Genomic DNA, 21,104 nt, shown 5'->3' with positions numbered 1-21,104 from the left:
GGCTCCCTGCTTGCCTCCTGCCACTCCGGGCCTATAAACACAGGGAATTACATAAGTCCACTCCTCTTGTTGGGAAGCCAAAAGTACGCGAGCTTTCTCTCCCAGCCTTGGCAGTAAGTAATAATTCCTCATCGCCATGGTAACCCTGGCGGGCTTCCAGCCGACACTCGGGAGCTGAAACACGGGGAGGCCTTTTTATAGCTTGATAGAAAAACCTCCTCACTGTTCACCGCTCCCAGGCGAAAGCAAGCTCCCCGCCGGCGTCTCCTCCTCAACCCAGTCTCCCCCGCCGAGCTCAACCATCCACCCAGAGGGCAGCATGGCTGCCCCGACCCGGACCCAGCATGAACCGACGCCTCTACTCCCATCCCTTCTCGGCTCTCTGGTCTCCAGGGTGACATGGCCACTGGGCAGGCTTCTGCCTTTAAAATATTTCTGTCCTTGTCATCCCAGGAAAAGCAAACATGACCCCTTCACATTGGCATTCTGAGCCAGGGTCATCACAGCTGACAGGCCCAGAGGGTTAAAAAAGATACAGTCACACACACACACACACACACACACCAGACACACACACTCGCACGCACGCATGCACACTGGCCAAAATGGGTGGCTTGGTGGTCAGCCAGGGGTCTGGATCTTGGCTGCAGCTAGCTGTGTGACTCAGAGACAAGTCTGAGCTTCTCTGGGTGTCAATTTCCCCACTGCAGCCGGGCAGGCTCCGCTCAGCTTCCCCGGTGCCCCGAGCAACAGTGTCGAGGTGTCAGGAGAAGATCCAGAGGGATTTCTAGATTCGCTACCCTGCCCCCAGCAGCCAGGAGTCAGGCCCAGCGCGGTTTGCCCAAGATGGCATCCTGAGTGATGCGAAGGGCTCCCTCGGGATATGGATGAGGGGAAAGGTGGCGTAGGCAGGAGGCGCAGCAAGGGCGAAAGTCTGGAGGCCGGGTCGACTTGGGAGTGTAGCAAAAGCAGAGAGGAAACTGATGTGGCCAAGTCCAGTGGGGATGCGGTGAGGGCATTAGAAGTCAAGGTCAGGGAATGGTGGGAGAGGAGTAGGGCAGGGAAAGCATGAGAATTCTGGGCAAATCACCTAACTCCCTGGAGTGCAGACACCCCAGAATGATGTAATAATGATGTAATAATGATGAGGAGGGGACTTCCCTGGTGGTCCAATGGCTCAGACTCTGCGCTCCCAGTGCAGCGGGCCCGGGTTCGATCCCTGGTCAAGGAACTAGACCCCACATGCCGCAACTAAAAAAAAAAAAAAGATCCTGCCAACTAAGACTGCTGCTGCTGCTGCTGCTGCTAAGTTGCTTCAGTCGTGTCCGACTCTGTGCAACCCCATAGATGGCAGCCCACCAGGCTCCCCTGTCCTTGGGATTCTCCAGGCAAGAACACTGGAGTGGGTTGCCATTGCCTTCTCCAGCCAACTAAGACTAGGCACAGTCAAAACAAAAAAAAATTTTAAATAATGATGACGATAGTAATAGTAACTCATCCTGGGTCCCAAGCGCTTTGTAAGCACTTCATCAGTTAACCCATCTGTCCTTAGCACAGCACAACAAAAGGCAGGGGCACCCAATATACAAAGAAGGAAATGGGCCCAGAGAGGTTAACTGGCTTGCCCAAGGTCACACAGCTGGGAAGTGGCTGAACTGAGGTTTGAATGGCGCAAAGCTGGCTTGCATCCGCCAGTGGAGAGCCATAGAGGGTTTGCAGCAGGTCAGATTTGCATGTGACAAAGGTTCGTGGCCACTGAACTGGCTGAGGGGCCACAAGAGCCACTAGGAGACCCCCTGAAGAGGCCCACGGGAAGGCCACGTGTGTGCCGACACTCATCGGCTCACCCTTCAGCCTCTCCCAAGAAAACACTCTGGAGGATTATGGAAGAATTCTGCAGATCTGCTTTCTTTTACTGGTGGGGAAACCGAGGCACAGAAAGACGTGCGTGATCAAATGCTGTACTTTTAAACCAAAGATCCCGCCCGTCCACTCTCATCCTGACCATCAGAGGATCTCAAGAGCGAGCCAAACTAGCTCCACCAAAACATAGGCAGGCGGTGGAGCCCGAAGCAGCCAGGTCAGAAAGCATGGGTTCCTTTTGTTCTCTTCTGTTTGTTTTGGACACAGACCTGCCCCCAGACTTTCTCAGAGTCTGGCCCTGGAATCAGGAGTAACACCCCAAGCCCCCACCAGAGGGATTTATGCTTCGGGCAGGTTCAAAGCTGGGCCAGGTCATTCCACGGTCACTTCTTGTTTCTGCCCTACAAGGAGCCAGGGAATGAAATGGTTTGCTGAGTGACTCTGTGAAGATGGGAAATCATCACAGACCAGAAACAGCCCCAGGCAGCCCCCTCGAGATACAGCCAGCCACCAAAACCAAGCTCATGTTCAGAATACGTTACTGTGTGGCCGTCTGCTTAGCAAAAGAAGTCCTCATTCCCCAAGATTCTGATGGCGAGCATCCCTCGGTGTTCTAAAAAACCAAGATTCACCAGCATGTACTTCCAGGAACCTGCCTGTGGGCAAAGCTTTGGACGATGGGAAAGATCAGTGACGTTACAGAATACACGGTGATGGGGACCACAGAAGCAGGAGGGGTCCCTAGGCCGAGTGGCCCTGGGCAAGATCTCAGCCTTTGCAGACATTAGTCTGCTCAGCTGTGAAAAGGGGGCATACCTGCCTGCTGTCTCCATTAGGGTCAGCAGAAACTACATCTGTTTTGGGAGGAGCCTCAGGAGACCAGAGGGGCTCCCATTCAGCCTCCAGCTCCAAGTGGAAGGGATCCTTGCTCACTCCCTCCCCTCGTGGATGCTTCCTGATCCAGCCAGGCTCTAAGATAAGGTTAGGAGCAGAGTGGGGGCTGGGGGAAGAGAAAGAGAAAAACGAGTTAGAAACATCTGGCTGGGACTTCCCTGGGGGCGCAGTGGATGAGAATCTGCCTGCCAGTGTTGGGGACACAGGTTCGGTCCCTGGTGTGGGAGGATCCCACGTGCCGAGAAGCAACTAGGCCTGTGCGCCACAACTACTGAAGTCCACGTACCCTACAGCCCATGCTCTGCAGCAAGAGAAGCCACCGTGATGAAAGCCCGCGCACCGCAACTACGGAGTAGCCCCTGCTTGCCACAGCTAGAGAAAGCTGGCACACAGCAGTGAAGACTCAGCGCAGCCAAAACAAAGAAATAAAACTTAAAAAAAAAGGAAACATCTGGCTGTTTTTACCTCTTCCTTTCCTTTCCTGAGGACTTCCCTGGTGGCTCAGACGGTAAAGCATCTGTCTACAATGTGAGAAACCTGGGTTCGATCCCTGGGTTGGGAAGATTCCCTGGAGAAGGAAATGGCAACCCACTCCAGTCCTCTTGCCTTGAAAATCCCATGGACGGAGGAGCTTGGTGCAGGCTACTATCTATGGGGTCGCAAAGAGTCGGGCACAACTGAGCGACTTCACTTTCCTTTCCTGAAGCCCAGCGCTCCCAGATTTGGGCGGGTGACTGAAAAACAACTCGGAAGGTGACTTTGTGGATGTCCATCCATACAATGTGACATTCTTCAGCCGGAGAAAGGAATGAAATACCAATTCATGTAGCCACGTGGACGAACCTCGAAAACATCATGCCCAGGGCCAGAAGTCAGACACGAAAGGTCACATTTTGTATGATCCCATTTATAGGAAATGCCCAGAGCAGGCAAATCCAAAGAGACAGAAAGCCAACTGGTGGCTGCCAGGATTTGCGAGGAGGAAGGGGGAGAGTGCCTGTTCAGAGGCTCCTTACAGGGTGATGGAGCTGTTTTAGAATTAGACAGAAGTTATGGGTTGTACAGCATTGTTTACACACTAAACACCAATGAGTCATGCACCTTTTTTTGGCTGCACCACACAGTAGGTAGGATCTTAACTCCTCGACCAAGGATCGAACCGGTGTTCCCTGCAGTGGAAACACAGGCTCAACTACTGGACCTCCAGGGAAGTCCCTGAACTGTACACTTTCAAATGGTAAATTTTACACGATGTGAATTTCGTCTAAATTCAAAATAAATAAAAAGGTGGTTTGGTTGAACAGACTCCATTCCAATCCAGTTTACTGACCTTCTGGAAGCTGCGACCACCTCTAAGAGTCCCTGACCCCAGGCCTGGAGACACCAGACATTTAGGGAGCCCTAGTGATACGCACCAGGCGCGAAGAACACAGCAGGAACAAGAAAAGGATCCCTGCCCCCGTGGGGGTGACTTGGGAAAAGGTGAGGAAGTCAGCAACAGAAAAGATGTGATGACATCAAGGAACGGCAGCAGCTATGGACGGGTGGTTTCTGGGGAGGTGACAGTTCAACAGTGGCCTGGATGGAGTAAGAGAGAGAGATGTGGAAACTTCTCAGGGAACAGTGTCCCAAGCCGACCAAACAGCCAAGGCAGAGGCCCTGAGGCTGCTGTCCTTGGTGAGTTCCGGGAGCAGCCAGGAGCCCGCAAAGCATGGCAGGGGAGGTGGGCCTGGAGGGATCGTGTAGGGCTTCGCAGTCCACAAACAGATCTCTAAGTGTGATTTAAATAAAATTCAGGCAGATGAACAGATAAAGAAGTTGCAGCACATATGTAATGGAATATTGCCCAGCCATCAAAAGGAATGAAACAGGGTCATTTGCAGTGATATGATGAATATGGAGCCTGTCATACAGAATGAAGTCAGAAAGAGGAGAAATGAACATCGTACATTAACGCATATACATGGAAGTCTAGAAAAAGGGCACTGATGAACCTATTTGCAGGGCAGGATTAGAGAGACAGACGCAGCGAACAGACACAGTGAGGCGGGTGCAGGCGAGGGGAGGATGAACTGAGAGAGTGGCACTGACATATATACATCCCCGTGTATAGTAGGTGCTCGAGTGTTTTAAAGAAATCATCCCATCCCTCAAGGGCTCCCCACCCAGGCTGAGCCAGACGAGAACAGACCCCAAAGAACACAGACACCCCTCCCTGAAAGAGGGATCCATGAGCCACTCATAGGCAGCTGGCTGGAAGGGGGCCTCCCTGAGGGGGAGACTTCCCCAGACCAAACGCACTGTACTTCATCATTTCTTCCAGGCACAAAAGCATCACATTAAACCCTTGGCCGTGCTGGCTAAAGGCAGTGAACTGGTCCCTAGGGCTGGTTTCCTATGTGCTGCTTTTATTTTAAAAAGGGGCTGCCCCCACCGGCAACAGCTGTGAACTGGCCTCGGGCAAGGCTAATTGCTACACGTCAAAGTGCAGAGCCGTCCTGCAGCCAAGGGCACAGAGCAACTGGCAAGGATCGCTGGGGGAGGGGGACCCACACCCAGGAACAGAGGATGAAGGTGTCCAGGAAAGCTCTTGGCCACCACCAGCCCCAGATGGCCAGGGCTCAACCCAGGAAGGACAAATTATACCAGCCCAGGGACACACACCCTCCCAACGTGGGGCACTGGGAAGAACAGGCTTCCCACATGTTCCCTGATGCCTCACAACAACCCAAAAGGATATTGTCATTCTCGTTTTACAGATGGGGAAACCAAGGAACACAGAGGTGAAGTGACTTGTCTGAGGGCATACAGCTAGGAGTGGCAAAGTCAGTATTTGAATGCCCCGGTCACTAACCACTGGGCTAGATGTCTCTCAGACCAAGTTGAACTCCTCTGGAGAGCGCTGGGATAAATTATGCAGCCTCAGGCCTCCACTCGTGGAGATGGCATTTCTGGAGGCCTAAAATGTGACTCCCCAAGTTTTAGGACCTTCTGTGACATTCCATGGACCAGTCTGCCTGGATCATGGAGGGCAAAATACTTGGAAATGAAAGTCACAGCTAAGCACAGAGGCCACAGAAGGATGACGGGCAGCTTTGGCCAACAGGGAAGCTCTTTCTGGCACATACAATGTTTTGTTTTGTTTTTAAATTAGGGCATTGCTTATAAAATCCAGATTTCCAGCTTCTCTCGGAAAAAAATCAGAATATCCAGCAGGTTGGTTAGCCACAATCCCCACCCCTCCCATTTGCCTCATTCCTTTCCTTGACTGCATCTGAGTTGGGGACACTCCTTCCCCTTACCTTGGCCACCTCCACCCAACAGTAAAAATAGCTGAACAAACAATGAAAGCCTCATTCAGTAAGGAAACGGCAAAGAGCAAGGAGGCTGTTCTTGGGGCTTCAGGCGACTGACTCTTCCTCCTCCTGGTTTGCTGTGCTGGAGGCATGAACTTGCCTGAGAACAAAGCCCACACAGAAGGAAGCAGAACTGACACAAAGCCAGCTCTCCAAGGTGTGGTTTGAGCCCCTGGATCCAGCCATGCCTGAACTTGCCCTACCCTGGACACTCCGGCATTAGGAGCACCCATTGACTCCTCCTTGTGGCCTAAACCAGCCTAAATGTGTCTCCACCACGACTCCAGAGTCCTAACGAATCACCCTCATGTCTCGCCTCCACTGACACTTGTCCAAAGAAGCCTGTCCTGGCCCAGAGGCAAATACGAAACTTGTTACGCTCCAGTAATGGTCTGAACTCTGTCTGTGTGACCCTTGATGTCACTTGTTTAACTGACCCTTTCCCTCCGGACACTGAACTCCTCAAAGGCATGAATGATGCCTGACTTTTTCCATCATTCTGACTCTGGAACATTCCATGTGCCCAGTAAATGTATATTAACCAGCTAGCAAAAGAACAAAAGAAGGAATCCAAAGCCATGGATTTCTGCCTTAAATGCAATAAAGGGCTTCAGATCCAGAGAACTAACCTGGTGCCTCTGACTCTGTTTCAGCCAGGTAGGCCTCCTCAGCATTCCTGGGACATCAGGACCCCAGGGCCTTTGCATAAGCTGACCTCCCTACCCAGCTGGCTCATCCCTCTTCCTTGCACAGGTCTGGTTCCTTCTCTTGGTCCAGGTTCCAGTTCAACTGCCACCTCCTTGGAGACTACCTGTGATTCCTTGACCTAAGGCAAGTAGCCCCTGACCCCCACCTCACCCCACCCCAAAGCAGAATTGCTCCACCCTATTATTCCACAGCCAGCATTTCCCTGCTTTCTAAGAGCATGTGTGTTTACTACACTGTCCATCTCCCCGTCAGCCCATAGGATCCACAAGGCAAAGGCTTGGCGTCTTGTTGGCTGAGTATCACAACCCACTCCCTCTCCCAGGAGGCCATGGGGACACCAGGCTGGCTGCAAGGAGGCAGGAAGGAGACCCCCTCATGTCCTGACCAGTCCTGCCCAGCCCAGAGCAGCTGCTGCATGCCTGAGGGCCCTACGTTACACATGGAGCCTGGCCCACAGCCGGTGCGGCCTGCCAAGAGACTCAGTCTGGCTCCAGGCTCAGGGAGGGCTGCAGGTGGTGCCTGCACAGTCCCCACAATTAACAGCAGGTGCCATGGAGTCAAGCTTCCTGGGTTCAAATCCCAGCTCTGCCAGCTGCCAGCTGTGTGACCTCAGGCACATCACTTAACCTCTCTGTGCCTGCAGCGTCCTTCCATATAAAACAGGGCTGGTAATATTAGCCCTTACCTTATACGGCAGCCTTGGGGAGAATATGAGTGGGTGTATATGACATGATTTAGAACACAGCCTGGCATAAAATATATGGGCAGGAATCATTAGAAACTCTAGGGTTCATAATAATAACAGCAAACTCTCCCATAGCACCAAGGCAAGCAAAAAAAATCACGAAGTGTTAGCTTGAGTAATAAATGTAGCATTTTCTCTATGCCTGTTTGAGGTGCTTTACACATGAGTTCCCCCAAAGTATGTTTCTTATTCAGCAAAGGTATGTTTGTTCTTCATTCAACAGGCTTGTTCCAGCTCTTCCAGGCAGCCTCCCCAGATTGCTCCAACCCTCAGGAACAACATGGACACATACAATTCCTCATGTGAGTCTGTCCTCAATTCCCCTTTTCACCCCAGGCTACAGAGAGGGACAGGAGAGCCCCCAAACCCCACCAGACTAAAGTCAGCACATGCATGCTGCATACTAGCCCAAGCTGCAGCTCCTGCTGGACTCTCAGAAATGCAGGCCCCATCAGGCACCCCAGAAAGTGAAGGGTGCTCCTTCCCTGCAGTTTGCAAAGGGGCAATTCCTGGTGGAGGCCTGGGTATCCCAAGGGCTCAGGGCCCACTGCCCCTGACAGGGTCAGATGTCCAAGACACAGGGCACACCGTGAAAGAACAGGCAGTGAGTTTGGCTGGGGGGTCTGGGGTCTCCAGAGACGGCAAGTGAGAACAACAATGCCCCCACAGCCACTTCCATCCTTTCTGTCCCCCACATGAGGTGGGCGCAGCTGATCTCCTGGCTCCCAAGCACAGAAAGGGACCCGGTGAAGCCAGCCTTTGGCGTACATGGCCCCTCCACTTCTCAGACAGGAGAGGCACCCCCCTTCATGCCAGGGAACTGACGTGGTAAAAGCTGGTTAGAATGCCAGCTCTGGCACCTCACTCAAGTCCCTCTACCTCACTGAGCCTCACTTTCCTCATCCGGAAAATGGGCTGGGTCTAATGATTATCAGCATAGTACCTACCATAGGCAGGACCAGGAGTGCCCAAAGAGCCAACAAACCAAAGCCACAAAAAGAAAGATCTAGAAAGAAGTCATTTTAATTTCTGCAAATGGGTTTGCTTTCTTGTTACAGGAAACATAATTTTACATGTCATGTTTCAGAATGGTTTCTGTTTGGATTTATAGCAATTGTGGAAGGCATGACCTGATCTTTCCAGCACTTAAACCTCTTGAGGCCTTGAGCCCCCCTAAATTAGCATCTTCCTCTGAGGGCGCATGCCTAGCAGAGACAGCTCTCCAGGTCTGTGTGTACCACACAAGATGACCTAGAGGCTAAGAGAGGAGACCCAGAAGGATGCAGGCTCTGGGGAAGACAGTCTGGGTTCAAATCTCACTGGTTGTGTGACCTCAGGCAAGTCACTTAACCTCTCTATTCCTCAATTTCTTCATCAGCAGAGTAGAGATGACAACAATCTCCACTTCACAGGCAGGGCTGGAAAATTAAATTATAATAGGTAAAGTAGACCATGATTGCTACGATAAACCCTGTTCTTCTTACTGTTTTCATTTGCTGCAATTTCAAAAGGTTTAGAAATCTGACTGCAGGAAAAAGACAAGTATACCTGGATCCGTGGGGTCTGGGGGGCCCCACCACCACCTAGGCTCACCAGGAGCCCCCAAAAGCAGGGCCTCCCTCCTCCCACGGCTGAGGGCAGGGAATCCTATCAGATGGAAGGAGACACATGTCAGAGCCGAAGATTAAAAACAAGTACAATTATCGGGCAGGCATCCATCCATAATTATGAATCTGATATAATTAGGCACCCCACTAATTTCATTACTTATTTATTTACGGGATTGCTTATTTAATTTACAGGCCTCCTTCCCCGAAAAGTCATCTTAGCTCACACTCCTTGGGCAAGGAAGGAGGGGACCCTCTACTCTGTCTCCCCTCCCCCCTTTCCTGGGCTTCCTCACCCCAAAATAGCTCCCCAGAAGGTCTCTGTGACTGAAAGACAAAGGTTGACATTCACTCAGCAGTGCTGGGTGCCCACAGACAGTGTGTGACCCAAAAGGTAGAAGGTACAGAATGCCCTTTATACCCTCATCTCCCCGGGCAGAGGAAACCCAGGGGGAAAGAAAGGTGATTCTAGGCACCCCTGCCCAGCCACTGACTTCTGAGGTGACCCTCTGGACCAGCAAGCACATTGGTAAACAACAGGGCTGGTACTTCCCAGCCTGGAGATGGAGAAACAGCACTCCACTCTCACCAGATGACCTTCCATAAGTCACCTGACCCCTCAGAGGCTCAGTTTCCTCATCTGTCAAATGGGAGTATTCAGGACAACACCCACAGCCAGCTAACCCTAAAACTGCCAACTGCCGCTAGTCAGTGCTACCCTGTGGCCTCAGCCAATGCAATAAGGCAAGAAAAAGCAAAGTGGCTTAAAGACTTTCTAGCTTCATTCATTAATAGCCAAGAACTGGATACAACCTAAAGGTCTATCAACTCATGAATGAATAAACAAATGGAATCATATATGTACACGATGACAGATCAGTCTCAAAAACTTCAAAACAGTGAAAGAAGCCAAACCCCAAAAAGTACACACTTCAAGATAATTTTAGTACAAAAACCTAGAAGAGTCTATAACCTCTATGACAGCAGATCAGTGGGTGCTGGGGGATGGAGATTTTTGGGGGGTGACAGAAACCCTCCTGATGGTGGTAGTCATATGAATGTTCACATTTTGCCAAAACTCATGGAACTGAACTCTTAAAATGGGTGTATCTTTTTACAGGTTAATTCCATCTCAATAAGGCTGTTTTTCTTTTTAACTGTAACAGAAAATATATATACATATATTAACACCACTAAATCCAATCCCCATGCCCAGGGACTATATTCTCACTTCCAGCTCAGGTCTGCTGGTTCCTTTACTGTCTCTCAAGTTTCCCCAAAGGCCCTGATTTACAAGCCCTTGACAAGGCAGATCAGGGTTGAATCCCAGATTTATCCCTTCCTTCCTGAGTCATTTAGGGAAAATCACTTTTGCCTCTCTATCTGTCAGGTTCCCCATCTACCGAAGCAGGGTTATAAACAGCATGATCGTTGGAGAGTTATTGCGGAGTAAAACGCACCAAGGTGAAGTACCTCTGCAGGCCCTGGCATACAGCAGGGGCCTCATTACTGCTACTACAAAATAATGAACAAGCAAGGACCCTGCCCACTGTGGACAGGGCTGGCCAGGATTCTTGTCCCCCAGACACACAAAAGCCCCTCACTGCCAGGCAAGACTCCAGGTCCAGGTAGCTGCCCCCATCACTGAAGGCTCCAGACTGCCAAGGTTCCAGCATTTAATGGATGTCTGCTGTCCAGGACAGGACAAGTCTCCTTGACTCCACCCAACTCAATCCTCCCAGGAGAACGGACACAAAAGGATGAAGGTCATGTGGGGAGGAGCTCGCCCTGAGGGCGGTGTGGTACACCCTGAGAGGTCATCTGGGGACAGGAGCTGGCTGGTAGAGAGGACCTCCTGGTAGAGAAGGATGCCTTGGCAGTCAGGCCATCATGAATATACTAACTGGGGCAGGACAGGGTGACCCCGGAGCCCACTCATTTATGTAGGAAAAAGGATGATGGGAAAAAGGACGACAGGGAGGGGGCTTAGGGAACTGAGGTGCAGATGCTGCGCCGGCCTCCCGTGTGCCCGTCTGAGGGCGGCTCCGGCTGCCCTGTGAGTGGTGGAGCAGGCAGGCAGTGCCTGGGAGCCCGGGCGGGAGGGGCGTCCCCTGGGCCCGATTAGAGGCCAGCCGCAGGCAGACACGCTCAACTGTCAGCCTCGTCCTCCCAGCCACCATCAGAGGCACCATTAATTGCTGTCATTTGAGGGTAGCCTGTGGAGAGAAGGAGGGGGGCTGTGGGAAGGGGAGGGGAAGGAAAACGGAGGAGGAGCAGGGAGCAGTGAGGGATGGAGAGAGGAGGGGAAGGGGAAGGAAGGCGGGGGAAGGACAGCTGGCTAGGGCTGAGCACCCTGAACTGGAAGGACAGAGAACCACCCATGCATTCTCCTCCTCCACCCAACGGAGGGACCACGGTCCCCCCAGCTAGGGACATGCCCATCAACCCATTACCCAGGTGGGACAAACAGAGTCCAGACAGTTGTGATTCTGCCTGTCCCAGTCCCTTGAACCTCCCCCAACCCCCACCACATACAATTGGCCACTTGTCTGCCTGGGAGTTGGTTGGTCTTGATCTTCCTCCCCAGGAGATCCAGAAAGCTCCCCTCCCGCCCACCTTCAGCCTCCAGCCACACTTGACTCCTCACCCTTCATGTATACACTACCAGGCACCACACTGGGAGAGACTCAAGGCTCAGACAAACCCCACTTTCCCACCTATACCCCCGCACTCAAGCAGTTCCCTACCGCAGGGTCAAAACCTATACCTAGCTTAGGGGCCCAAATGCCACCTCCTCTAACACATCACCTCTGGTGCCTCAGTTTCCTCATCTGTTGAATGGGCATAAGGACAGCAGAGTGCTGAAGCAGAGTGCAGCTGCTGTTTCATGATCATTCAGGACTTCCATCCCCCTTGACCCACACACAGCTTCCCTTCTGCCTCTTATTGTGGTTTTTTTCTCAGAAATACCTGTTTCCCTGAAGCTGACTCCAGCCCACCAGATCCCCCACCCCAGCCCCCAATGGTGGGATGAGGAGGGTCTCAGAAGGCCCCTGAGCTGCCAACTGGGAGCTCCTGGGCATGGGAGGGGAGCCTAGATCATCCACCCAGCCTCCATGCCCCCTGGGGCCCTCCCTCCCAGCTGGCCCCACCTGTCCCCAGACAGGACTCATCTCTGGGCTGAGGAGCCACTTGGGTCCTGCCAGGGGGGCTCCTGGGAGCACTGGCTTCCTCAGCAGGGGGAGGGACCTCCTCTCTCCCTCCCCGCTGTCTGCCTCCCGCCTCCCTCACACGTGATGGATCGCCCCAGAGGAGGAAGCTAAGTGCTTGCACACAAAAAGCCCTTTTATCGTCCTCGGGTGGGCCACTGGCGTGACAAGCAGATAACTCAACCACAGGAGGAAGGCTCTCCATTAGGCCTTCGATGGGGATTGATGGAGGACAGAGAGGCAGAGGAGGAGAGGAGGGAAAAACACCCCAGGCAAGGCCACCTGCCTTCTAACTTCAAAGGCATCATGAAGGCCAGGCAGAAAGCCCGGCTGGGCTGATCACCTCTGTGGGAACCACCACCAGTGCTGCCCACACTCCCTGCCTCCAAGATGAAACCTACTCCTGCTGTGGGACCAAAGGCCTGGCTCAGGAAGCAGACAGCCTCCAAGGCTGTCCTTCCCTCCTGCCTACTGGAGAGCCCCAAAGGCTCAGGAACAAAGGAGTGAGGCCTGACTCAAGAAAACCCCAACCAGGTGACTCATACAGACTCCTGCAAACCAGGAGGTCCATTCCATATAGCCTCAGGGCCTTTGCACAGGCGGTTCCCTCTGCCTGGGTCACCCTTCCTCTAGAGACCTGCACCCTTCCTTTCACTGCCAGGGGCCTGGGTTCAATCCCTGGTCAGAGAACTAAGATCCAACAAATTGCACTACACAGCCAAAGAAAAAACAAGCCTGTGCCCAGCCCGCTGACCCACCTCTGGTCTGCCTTCTCTTTCCCCTGACACCCCAAACTTTGCCAGTGCCTCCTATGGCCTCCCTCCAGTCCCTCTGGGAGACAAGCTCTCTGGAGAGACCCCTGCCTTCAGAGGTACCAGGTGGGTGGTGGAGGCAGAGAGGGCAGTGGGCACAGACATGCCCAACACGGGCCTCAGTCTGCCCACTGAAACGGCTGTGAAATGGGTGCGTTGAGGAAGAATCCACTGGGTTCCCTGGGAGGGTTAAAGAATTAGTCTCAGCCAGCTCTTTGCTTCCAACTGGGACATGGAACAGGTGATCTATGCATGCCTCCCCTTCCTCATTTGTTAAAATGAGAATAACAGTCCATTTTGCAGCATCACCATGAGGGTGACTAAATGGGGTCACACGAAAAGCCCTAAATGGTGATGGACTTTTGAGCACCTCCTCTGGGCCAGATGCTGTCCCACAGCAGCCCACTGAATCATTGCAGTGACCCGCGCTGGGGACTGCTCATTACCCCTGGTTTACGTAAGGGGAGATGGAGACACAGGGAGGTGAGCGACCTGCCCTGGGCGCTCAGCATGAAAGGGGCCGAGACTGGGACCCAGGTCACTTCTCCCACTGGGCACAGTGACCACAGTGGCGCACCGGTGTCCAGCCCCGCACCCTCCTCCAATATCCAACGTCCCAACTCAAGGGCCTGCACACTGGCCCTGCCCTCGTTGAGCCTGCACATTGGCCCCGCCCACTGAGTCTGCACACAGGCCCCGCCCCCTCTGAGCCTGCACATTGGCCCCACCTGCTCTTGAGCCTGCAGCCCACCATCAGGGCACAGAAGCCATAGGCCCGTGAACCCCAGAGATGGAGAAAATGCATAGTCCTACAGCTGCACTGTCGGGGCAGCTCCTTCTCCAAGGCCCTGTCTGAACAGCACTGCCTCCGGTTAGAAAATATTCCATCCTGGAGGACCCCACAGCCTTCACAGTGGGCAATGGTGCTGCCCATTCCACACCCCATGAAGCCACACGGAGCGCCCCACCACCACCACATCCACCCACCAGTAGAATATGGCAACCCAGCAACTTTCGACCCACCACCCCGAGGAGGTCCCAGCAATATGCTGGAGACAGCAAGTGGGGACAAACAGGAACCTACCAGAAAAAGCCGCCAGCAACTCCGATTCCTCAGAGACTCCCGGGGACCTGCAGGGGAACATGCGGGTCTTGTTAACAAGGATCCCAGCCTCCACGCATGGCCCAGGGCATGACCACATCAAAGTGCAGGTAGATGGCAAGGCCCTGGCCTGGGCCGGGGGCCAAGTATTTCTCCATGACAACCCTATGAGGCGGTACTGCTAGCTCATTTGACAGAGAGGGAAACTGGGGTTCAGAAAATCAAAGTCTCAAGTCCCAGGATCCACAACTAGGAAGTCATGGAGCTGGGATTCTAATCCAAACTGTGTGGTTACAGAGGCAGCCCACACCCCAGCAAAGCCCGCCCAGGGACGCCGGGCCTGTGTTGGGGGCCCAACAGTGTCGGAGCAGCAGTGGTGGATTACAGTGTTGCCATGAACATCCCTCATTAACGTCCCAGGGGACCCCATAAAAAGTCAGTAAGGGACACCCGAAGGAGGGGTGGGCCTACTACTCGCATTCAAGAATGCCTGAGTCACCCTTCAAAGTCAAAGCCCCACAATAAAAACAAGCGTCCAGGATATAAAAAGCACTGCTGCTGCTGCTGCTGCTGCTAAGTCGCTTCAGTCGTGTCCGACTCTGTGCGACCCCATAGACGGCAGCCCACCAGGCCCTGCCGTCCCTGGGATTCTCCAGGCAAGAACACTGGAGTGGGTTGCCATTTCCTCCTCCAATGCATGAAAGTGAAAAGTGAAAGTGAAGTCGCTCAGTCGTGTCTGACTCTTCGAAACCCCATGGACTGCAGCCTACCAGGCTCCTCCGTCCATGGGATTTTCCAGGCAAGAGGACTGGAGTGGGGTGCCATCGCCTTCTCCGATAAAAGCACACTCACAAATAAATAAGAACCAGTCAACCCAATAGAAAAATGAGCAAAAAGACTTGATAGCACTTTGCAAAAGTGGATATAGAGATGGCCAACGAGCACGTGAAAAGATGCTCAATATCATTAGTCAGCAGGAAAGTGCAAACTAAAAACAAGAGACCAGGGACTTCCCTGGTGGTCCAATGGCTAAGACTCCCCACTCCCAATGCAGGGGGCCCAGGGTTCGACCCCTGGTTGCGGAACTAGACCCCACATGCCAAAACTAACAGATCCCATTTGTTGCAACTAAGACATGGCACAGCCAAACAAATAAATATTTTTAAAAATAAGAACAAGAGACACCCTACACATGCATCTGGATGGCCAAAATAAGACAGACAATACCAAGTGTTGGCAAGAATGCAGATCAACTGGAATTCTCAGACATTGCTAGTGGAATGCAAAATGGTGCAACTACTTAGGAAAACAGTTTGGCAGTTTCTTACGAAGTTAAACATACATTTGGGTGACCACATGACCCAGCAATTTCACTGCTGGGTGTTTACCCAAGAAAAATGAAAGCATATGCTCACACACAGAGTTGTACCAATACGTGAATGTTCATAACAGCTTTATTCATCATCACACAAAAAAAAACTGTAAACAATATATTCATCCATAGACAAAGGGATAAACAAACAGCAGTACATCTATACCACGGACTACTACTCTACAATAAATTCGAACAAACTACAGACACAACCACATGGAAGAATGTCAGGATTCCATTTAGAGGATTCTGGGAAAGGTAAGACTCCACTTTCACAAGAGATCTGCAGAGGCAGTCACCCTAGAACAAAAGAAAAATGTTTCCCACAAAAATTAGAACACTGATCACCTATCTCCTTAACAATTAGTCATTAATCTGCACCCAGGTGTTTATGCATTCTTTACTGTGTTAGCCTCTGCACACACACAAAAAGAACAAGTAAACAGTGGGCTTCCCTGGAGTCTCAGATGGTAAAGAATCTTGCCTGCAAGGCAGGAGACCCATGTTCGATCCCTGGGTCAGGAAGATCCCCTGGAGAAGGGAATGGCAACTGATTCAGTATTCTAGCTCAGAGAATTCCATGGACAGAGGAGTCTGACGGGCTTCAGTCCATGGGGTCGCAAAGAGTCAGAGACGACTGAGCAGGCAACACACTTCAAACAAACAGTAATGGGCAGACCACTGGACAGAGATCAAAAACCTGGCTGTGGTCCCAGTTCTTCTACTAATGGCTGTGACCTTGGGCAAGCCCTCAGTTCTCTCTGACCTCAGTTTTCCCATCCAGAAGACGGGCCTACTCCCCAAAGCCATCTCCAAGACCCGTCCATTCACAAACATCTCTGCCTTGGCTGCACCTTCAAGGAACCTCCTCTGCATCAGAGGCAAGTGGAGCTGAGGCTACTGGCGCTCACAAGACCACTGCATGTGGGGCTCAGGCTCCAGAACCAAGCTCCCTGGGTTCAAATCTGGGCTCTGCCCCTCTTAGCTGTGTGCACCCTGGGACAGGTAGCTTCAACTCTCTGAGCCTCAGTTTCTTCCTCTCTAAAATGGGGACGAGGGAATTTAATTCCCTGGCGGTCCAGTGGTCAGGACTCTGAACCGTCACTGCCGAGGGGCCAGGTCTGATCCCTGGTCAAGGAACTGAGATCCTGCTAACCATGCAGTGCAGCCAAAACAAATTCTTTTTTAGTTAAAAAATAAAATGGGTAAGACGAAAGATAAAAACACTGACCTTACAGGGACACCGTGGAGATGAAGTGCTTGCAGAGCCGACGTGGGCTCAGTTCCTGCTGGACATTACATTACCCCGATGCAGGGGCTGGCAGCTAAGCTCCAAGACTCAGAAGTCCTAAAAGGGGCCGCAGCCGCCAGTGGCTCAAGGGGGAGGATCCTGCCCCTTCTCTCCTATTCTTTTAAGTTTTTTGGTTTTTTTCCCACTATGATGCCTCCAGGCTAAGTACTTGTCCTGGGCAGCTGCAGAGACAAGGCCCAGCAGGAAGGGCTAGAAGTAGGGAGACCAGGTGTGTCTCCATAGCCTTCCCAGCCCCGGGCTCCTGGGAGCCTCCATGGCCAGTCCCCTGCAGCAGATCCTATGAAGGGCTCAGGCAGGGTCAGGTGGGTGAGCGCTCTCCCCAGGAACCACCTTGGAAGGGCACCTTGGAGATCAGATCCCACCTGCTTTCCACATTCTCCCAGCTCCAGCCAGTCCTCAAATGGAATCCTCTGATGGTGTGGGGTCCAGACTGGCTTGGGCCAGCCCCAGGGTCACAAGCCCCGGGAGAACAGACAGAGTTCTTTCAGCAATGCTGGCAACATGCAGGTCCAGAGAGCAGTTCCCAGCCTGAAGAATCTGGGGACTTTCCAGGAGAAGCCACACCAAGCCCCAAGGAGGAAGGTGTGCTTGGCCTGAATCGGGGTGGGGAGGAGATGGGTTGGCAACACGAGAAGATGGTGGGGGCAGGCAGAGAACAGCTGATCCCAGTGCAGAAGTTGGAGCAGAGTGTGTGTGAATGCTGAAGAGACAGAGCTGATCATGCAGACCCTTCGGAGGGTTCTGCATGCAGAAAGGGACCGGTCCCATTGGAATTTGGAGAGTGCGTTTTTCGGGCTCTGGAGTGGAGGATGGGTGGAGATGGAAGTGGGACAAATGGACAGGATGGAGACTATTTTGCAAGTAGCATCCACACAGATGAGGGATCAAAGAGGAGCCCTGGTGGCCATGCTGGGCTCCCACAGCCTCCTGGCCTGGAGATGGCTCTGGGTTGGGGAGGGCAGGAGAACCACATACACTTCCTGTAGCCTTTCTGGGTTCCAGCTGCTTCCCTGTTATCCCATATAAGTTCCACAACCATCCTGGAAGGTGTGGGTGGCCTCTGTTTTCAGCCCAGGAAGTTGATGCTGAGGGTGGGGGTAACTCACCCAAGGTTATCCCACTAGGAAGGGAAGGAGCCAGGATTCCAATCCAGATCCGAGCTCTTTAGGCCACGGGAGCCAGGTCACTGGGTGGGGGATGGGCAGAGGGGTGTGCAGTGCAGTAAGACCTTCCTTGGGTGTGAATAGAAGGAGCACGAGGTGGGAGATGGCTGCTCCGGCCCCCAGGTTGACCCCAAGCTTCGGGAACTTCCCACCAGAGCCACACCCACTGCGACCTCCCTGGGCCTGGAAAGGTCCCCCTGCCCTGGGCCTCCTAGGAGGCAGGCAGCTCTGACCCATGTGCAAGGGAGTCCAGTCAAGGAGCAGACCCCCTCATTCAAGGTCTCAGTCACACCTGTGCTCGCACACTCAGCTGTTCATGCCCACCCTCAGTCACACACACACACGTATTCATGCACACATGCTAGGTTGCTTCAGCCATGTCAGACTCTGTGCAACCCTATGGGCTGTAGCCCGCCAGGCTCCTCTGTCCATAGGATTCTCCAGGCAAGAATACTGGAGTAGGTTGCCACGCCCTTCCCCAGGGACTCTTCCCCACCCAACGATCAAACCTTCTTCTCTTATGTCTCCTGCATTGGCAGGGGGGTTCTTACCACTAGCACCACCTGGGAATTCCCAAGGCACAACCAAAACTTTAAAAGGAAAAAAAAGAAAAGAGCAAGATAACATCAAAAGGCAGTGACTGCAGTAACAGACATAAACCAGGGTGAAAGTGAAAGTCGCTCAGTTATGTCCAACTCTGCGACCCCATCCACTATACAGTCCATGGAATTCTCAGGCCAAAACACTAGAGTGTGTAGCTTTTCCCTTCTCCAGGGGCTCTTCCCAATCCAGGGAAAGAACCGGGGTCTCCTGCATTGCAGCTGAGCCACAAGTAAAGCCCAAACCAGGGCAAGCCTGCAGTGAATGACAAGAGCGATGGCAGGTGAGGAGGAAAATAGGAAGACAGAGAGCGTGTCCCAGGAGGTGAGGGTTTTATCACTATTTCCAGTGAGGCCACAGGAGGGGAGTAGCACATTCTGAACTGTCACATCACCAAGTAGAACGGTGTGAGGCAGGGCCAGGGAGACACCTCCAGGTCAATCCCTGAGGGCTCCATGGAAGCGGTGTCCTCTTCCCCAAGCCCAGCATCTCCCTGCACAGGCGTCTCTCCTAAAGTCAGAATCTCAGGGCTCCAGCCTCAATACCAGTTAAGTGCTTGGTAGTTGAGCCTCAGTACCTCCAGGCCTTTCTCCCCAGGCCTGGCCTTTCTCCCCAGGCCTGACCCAGGGACAAGGCCCTGACTCTGCGGGCCCCCTGAGGCCCTGGCAACACCTGGCCTTTGCCTCCACCTGTCCCTTGGGCAAGTTGCTAAAAGCGATTGCCCAAGCCAGGGCTCAGAACAAATCCTCTCTCCCAGCCCTGCCTCCTCCGGGCCTCCAGCCATGCGGGCTGCACCCTCGGCAGGGCCCCCGGGGGGCACACTTTCCAGATGTTGAAGGAGCCCTTGCAGTGCCTGAAGCCTACAGGCAAGCAGTGACAGAAGTTAAGGTTCCAGTCCCGGTCGGCCACCACCGCACTGGGCACCCAAGTCACTTTATTCCCTGTGCCTCTGTCTCCCCCTCCCGCTGTGTGTAAACTGAGGCGTGGTAACAGAGTCCCCTCAGAGGGTTGCTGCGATGATTAAATGAGTCAATACAGCTCAGCCTCTTGGAACAGGGCACAGTGTAGACCTCAACAAGCCCTTTCGTTAAATTTATTTGGCTGCACCAGGTCTTAGTTGTGGCATGTGGGTGGGATCTAGTTCCCCAAGCAGGGATCAAACCCGCATCCCCTGCACTGGAAGGCAGATTCTTAACCACTGGACCACCAGGGAAGTCCCTCAGGTAGGTTATTTATTATCCCCATTTTACAGATGAGGAATCTGAGATTTGGGGAGATTGAGTCATTTGCCCCAGGCTCATATGGCTGGTGAGAGAAGTCAGGACAGGTGCCCAGGCGGCCTTAACTGCACACATGGGGCTGAGCGCTGTTACTGTTACTGGTACTCTCCTCTGGGTTCTCAGACCCTCAGTCTAAGGGCAGTAGTAACCTGACCCGATCCTCCGAAGCTGCTGCTGCCCATCTCCCTGATGGACAGACTGAGGCTCCAAGAAGGGATTGCACAGCCAGGCTGCCATTCACCTCAGTGGTCCGCCCAGTGGGCGGGTCCTCCACGATTCTCCCCCAATCAGTGCAGAGGCCAGAAGCCAGCGCCCAACCAGAAGCAGGAGCCACAACTAACCACTGTAGTCCCGCCCAGTCATCACCTCCTCCCAGGGCAGATTCACCGCCCAGGCTCTGCCCATCCAGCCCAGTACCGCCCCTCAGAGAGGAGATGCTCCACCCATAGTCCCTGTTATTTCATCTCAATATCCTCAGTGGGCACAGGTCAAGTTCAATCACTCGGCCAATAAGCTTAGGGGCTGGGACAAGGTCCCCAGCCAGGACCCTCGGGGCCTGAACTAGGTACCTCTCCGAGTCAGCCTTGGAGAAAAGACGCTCCTTCACCAGCTGCTACTGCTGCTGCTAAGTCGCTTCAGTTGTGTCCGACCGTGTGCGACTCCATAGACGGAAGCCCACCAGGCTCCCTCGTCCCTGGCAGCCCCTGCCTTCCCACCTCAAACTCCTTCAGTAGCACAGATCATGTTCCACAAAAATCACCCAGGGCTTGGGGACAACTGCAATGCCTGCTACTTTGAGGAAAGGGAAGTGACCCCTACTTGAGCCTCCACGTGGCAGTGTGAACTTGCTAGGCCAAGATGAGCCAGTCACAAAACGTGCTCTATGGAGGCCCTTAACAGGACCCTACAGATCCCGACACTGCCCCCAAGGGGCAGGCATAACTTCTGGAAGCTGTCCCTGCAGGCTGAATTTGGGGACTTCAGGTGCAGTGTGACCCAGGCGCCCAGGGCAGGAGCAGGCCAGGGCCCTGAGGCATTAGAGGGTGGCAGGGGGTTAGGGGGGTTCCTAACACCCCTCTCA

The 21,104-nt window shown here is 53.2% G+C and overlaps 1 protein-coding gene across 22 annotated transcripts in view; it reads right to left on the bottom strand.

Annotated features, from left to right (window-relative positions):
* NCOR2 (nuclear receptor corepressor 2) overlaps window positions 1-21,104 on the bottom strand; it is a 236,352-nt gene that overhangs the window by 187,916 nt on the left and 27,332 nt on the right. The window contains exon 1 of one of the 22 annotated variants that reach the window (XM_086347287.1): window positions 14,279-14,325. The exons of the other annotated variants lie outside the window; for them this stretch is intronic. The gene's annotated coding sequence lies outside the window, so the exon portion shown is untranslated. Of the gene's footprint in view, window positions 1-14,278; window positions 14,326-21,104 lie in introns of those variants that run through there. 22 annotated transcript variants of the gene reach the window in all.

The sequence above is a fragment of the Bos grunniens genome, chromosome 17 (genome assembly GCF_055505025.1).
Source record: "Bos grunniens cultivar Pamir isolate PY7600 chromosome 17, Bosgru_T2T1.0, whole genome shotgun sequence".
In the NCBI taxonomy this organism is placed as follows: domain Eukaryota; kingdom Metazoa; phylum Chordata; class Mammalia; order Artiodactyla; family Bovidae; genus Bos; species Bos grunniens.
This window is presented reverse-complemented; position numbering and strand designations above follow the sequence as displayed.